This window comes from Hakea prostrata, chromosome 4 (assembly GCF_041222555.1).
Source record: "Hakea prostrata isolate BN-2017 chromosome 4, UWA_Hpros_2, whole genome shotgun sequence".
In the NCBI taxonomy this organism is placed as follows: Eukaryota; Viridiplantae; Streptophyta; class Magnoliopsida; order Proteales; family Proteaceae; genus Hakea; species Hakea prostrata.
This window is the reverse complement of record NC_142603.1, coordinates 19,745,188-19,750,419: the sequence shown is the minus strand read 5'-3', so window position 1 is coordinate 19,750,419 and position 5,232 is coordinate 19,745,188.

Genomic DNA, 5,232 nt, shown 5'->3' with positions numbered 1-5,232 from the left:
TACATCTCAAGAGACTTATATTTACAATGTCTTAAAGAAATACCAAATGCACAACTACAAACCAATAGATACTCTAGTCTAGAAGGGTATGCATTTGAGCCTTGACATGGGTCCTAAGACACCATAGGAGAAAACCAAAATGGAAAGATTCCATATTCCAATGTCGTGGGTAGCCTTATGTATGCTATGATGTATACTAGGCTGGATATTTGTTATGCAGTGGGTTTGGTTAGTCGGTACCAATCAAACCTAGGCATAGAGCACTGGAAAGCAGTCAAGAGATTATGGAGATATCTCAAAGAAACGAATAACTACATGTTGTGTTACCAAGGATAAGATGCCGATTGGGCTGGAGACATTGATGAGTTCAAATCAACCCCTGGATATGTTTTATTGCTGAATGGCGAGGCCATTTCGTGGTATAGCAAGAAGCAGACTTATATAGCACTCTCGACCGTGGAAGCAGAGTATGTGGCATGCCTAGCAACGATACAGGAGGTTGTTTGTTAAGCTGGTTCCTACAACATGCTGGATTTACGCTGACATCCATGGAGCCTATCCTTGTCTTCTATGATAGTACGACTACTCTTAGTTATGTTATCATGGTAAGACCAAACATATACAAGTGAGATATCATTTTGTTAGTAACACTGTAGAAAGGAAGAAAGTTGTAGAAGGGACCATTGAGTTGACAATAACGCTGGGAATACATCCACAGACCATAACCACAGTGACTAAATTCTTGCTAGTAAAGAATTTGTCAGTGTACAATGTAATTCTAGGAAGGCCAACTCTGAATTCTATTGGTGTTGTAGTCTCAACAAGACACTTGAAGATGAAATTTCCAACAGAAACAAGCATTGGAGAATGCGGTCCGATCCAGAAGACTTCAAGGCAAAGCTTCACAACATTTTTGAAGGATTCAAAATCACAAGGTAAAGCTCTAGCCCTAACTGTTGAAATTATGGATAACAAAGATGAAGAAAAAATTCAAAGAGGAGAATCAATAGAAAAGTTGGAGAAATTTTCCTTTAATCTTGAAAATCCAGAAAAAGGGACCATGATAGGAGCTGCTCAAACCAAAGAGGATAAGATGTTGCTGAAAGAGTTTCTTCGAAAGAATACAGACGTATTTGCTTGGTCAGCCCAAGATATGCCAGGATTGAGCAGAGAAGTTGCGGAACACTGCCTCTAGATAGACAGTATTGTTAAGCCCATAAAACAAAGAAGACGGAATTTCTTGTCAGAGAAACATGAAGCAATCAAGGTCAAAGTTGAAAAACTCAAAAAATCAAAGTTCATAAAGCAAATTGAATGTCCTAAGTGGCTGGCGGATGTCATAATGGTAAAAAAGCATAATGGCAAATGGAGAATGTATGTAGATTATACTGACCTGAACAAGGCTTGTCCCTAAGATTGTTATCCATTGCCATGAATCGATCAGTTGATTGGCACTACTTCAGGTCAACAAATGTTAAGTTTCATGGATGCGTACTCAAGTTATAATCAAATTCTTATGAAAAAAGAAGACCAACCTCATACAACATTCATGATCAATCGAGAGAGCTACTGTTACAAGGTCATGCCCTTCGGACTGAAAAATGCTGGAGCAACGTATCAGAGGGCGATGAATAAATTTTTTGTTAATCAAATTGGATGAAACATGGAGGTTTATATGGATGATCTCTTGGTCAAAAGTCAAATCAAGGTTGATCATCTTTTAGATCTGGAAGAGTGTTTCGGTGTTTTGAGGAAGAATGGGATAAGGCTCAATCCTGAGAAGTGTGCGTTTGTAATAAACCTAAATAGAGGATCTTAAATAGATTCTGTTGCTGTGGGTCGATTGGGCCAATCGACCCAGGCTGACAGCAAGCCTAAATTAGGGAAATGAAGGTCTGACTCTTATCAAAATCAAATGGGCTTCTCACAACTCAACCCACAACTCACCTAGCATGGAGGAATGCCTTCAAATCATGTCCAAACAAGCTCTAAGATCATCAACCATGCTTCTCTTCATCAAGGTGTAGTCTCTTTTCCAATTCCATCAAAGTCTCCAAGTATGGGGCATTATCATCAATCTCCATGGGTTCGGAGTCGAACACCATGTCTTCCACTGATATGGCTCATAGTTGACTTCCACTTCTACTTTGGGTCTTCAAACCTACAAACAATAGAGTTTTCGAGTTAAGGTTAGGGTCAGGTTTCACAATTTGCCTATGGAAGCTATCTGCAATAACCTTGCAAAGAAAAACTGAAGTATTAGAGATCGGGTTTCTAAATTTTAGAATACTTGTTGGAATTATAGTAAAAAGACTCAGATACAAACTTGAATGAGGAGTTCACGAACTCCTCATCAGTTTCAAGGGTCTTGCATTCAGCAGGCATCTGAGTGAATGTAGCCCACTCCAAAGCCTTGCTATATTCCTTGATGACATGATTGGTCACCTTCAACTTCCACTGGGGAATGTAGATCTCCCCTCCATCAGTTCCCGATTGCCTTTTCTTTGATGCGGCGTCATCCTCCAAATCATGTCTCCTCTTAGTGAGGATGACATCATCGTGGGTTGATTCCTCCACCTTAATGGGCTTCTTACCCTTTCTCGAAGCCTCTATAAGAATTATCCCCTTAGGGGCTTGTGCGGTGGGCTTCGGAGAGGGGGCGACGGCACCCTTGGGCTCTTTCCTCTTCGCTTGAGGAGTTATGTCCTTTGTTGCTTCCATTCCTTTGGCAGCCATTGCCTTCACTACCTTCGGGTTATATGTAGGAAGCACTATGAGATGAAGAGTAAGGAGTTAATACAACATATAGCTTGAAGTAAAATGGGATCATGCAAAACTACAAGTGGGTTCGGGAACTCACCGGGGGCTAGACCCCACATTTGAAGGACGACATCATACTCCATTGCTAAGCCATGAATCTCCTGACACGCCTTGATAGATTTTATCTTCTTGATGGCACTTTCGTCATCGAGAGACAATGACAGAGCACGATTCGCCTAAGTATAGGAATCGAGCCAATTCTAGGCGATCGGGAAATTGAGTTCGGATGGTGGCGCTCAGCAAAAGAAGTACCGATGACACCACCCCTTATGGTTAGAAGGGCAAGTACCCTCAACTAGGATACCGCCCAACCACTGCAATTTAGTCTTGTGCGTTTGGAAAGAAAAACCAAACCCGAAGGGTTGGATTTGCTGATGGAGTAGAAGTGAGAAAACAGAGGAAGAGAAGGCTAAACTTGAAGTTTGAAACAGAGCCCGAGGAAGTTGACGATATGATGCTAGCTATTCGGAAGAAGCATCCCTTGGCAAATCTCCTAGTGATACAGAATTTCAAAAAATAAGGGAGAGAAAAAGGGGAACCTAATTACACCACTTTTCAAGGTGTCCAAATAAACAAAGAAATCTTCGGGAGTGTTAGAATTAACCCTCTCATTCGGGTTAGGCACCTGAAGGAGATATGACGGAGGCATAGAATAATAGTTAGAGGTAGAATCTAACTCATCATTATTAAGATGAGAGACAAAGAAACTGGGACCTTGGGCTAGTCTCCTAGATGGTCGGGAGGTCTTGGCAACAATTTTGGGAGTTTTTTGCTTTTGTGAAGTCAAAGAAGAGCATTTCCAGTTTGTTCCTTAGGGTAGAGGCTAACCAACGGTCAGTTATCTTTTCACCTTTATCACCTGACAACTCTAATGATGCAGAAAGGGTAGGTTGATCACCAAAATCTTCTCTCTCGGCGGCATGGTCAGCAGACTCATCATTAGATGTTCTTCCGCTACCCATTGAGAAGAAAAAAGGGGTTTCTATGCATTTCTACTAGAAGAAGAATTTAAAAATGGAGACCTCGAACCCATAAAAGGAAAAGAAAGAAGAAGATTGTGAAGAGCAATGTAGAAAGATTAAGGGAACTTACTTGTTCATGCATTGATGATGAAGTAAACTTGAAGTTGAATAAATTGGGAATCGCAGGGAAAACACGAAGAGCTTGGCCACAAATTCACAAAATGAACAAGTAAAGTTCATAATAGTGAACAAGATGGCTTAAATAGGCCAAAGGCTAGATCGTGTGAGGACGAGATGCATCTAGATCAACGGTTGAGTTCGAGCAATGTTTCATAATTTGATCCAACAAATGATATTAATTCTAACCAACGGCTGGGAATTACTAACGGTTCGAGCGTGGGAACATTGATGAATACGGATACTAAGAGCCATGTGGCGCGTACGACACAAATTATGAGAGGAATATGCGGCTCGAGGAAGGTTTATGTTTACAAAAGCAATAAATGCAAAGTTTGGAGGTCGAGAAGATGTTTTTATTTTCCATCTACCACATTCAATGATCGAGATCGATTATAATCAAACCAAGCCATCGGTCTCTTAATACCAATCGCTAGGCCTGGGGGGCTCATGATAAGGAAAAAACAATGTCAAACCGAGTTCGGTCTCGGTTGGGGTCAGAATGCCGGTCGGAACCGGTTCAACAACCGAACCAGTAAATGATGTAAAGATCAAAGAAAACTGATGGTTATAAAAAGATACGTGTTCCCATCAAATTCAGGATACACGATCGTGCCATGAAAAGTAACTACCATTAACTCTGAAAAAGAGGTAAAAACCCTAGGATCGAGCGACCACGAAAGAAGTGCATGGGTTGATCCAACGGTCAGTAGTAGGAGGTAAATCCTATATAAACTAAAGGATTGCATTGAACAAAGGAAATTGAATCGTTTCCCTCCATTAATTCGTTCAAATTTAAGCTCGCATGAAACCAAAGTTATGTGGTGTTCCAATTGCTGATTTAGCCTTCGGAAGTGGCTACCCTACCACACGGTCGCCCATGTCTGACGTCTATTTTGCAGGGATTTGAAGGCTGAACAATTTTTGGACGCATCACCATCAAATTATGCATTCCTACTTTGCATTGGCCTTATGATCTTGTATCTCAATAAGGGGCATATCTGTAACTATAGAGGTAGATGATCCTTCCACCCAATGTGGACGGATCCGTTGTTGGAACTTCGGACAAACTAGTAAGCTGGGTCACCGGCTGGTTCACCGCTGGTTCACCGGCACTCATGCGTCCAGTTACCAATGTCGCATTTTGTTGGCTCAAAAAAAATAAAAATAAATAAATAAATAAATAGATAAAGAGATTATTCCGTGACATGATTCAATTCACCCGCCTCGGTGACGTGAATCAAGAAGCTATTGAGTGTGAAACGAGCCTCAG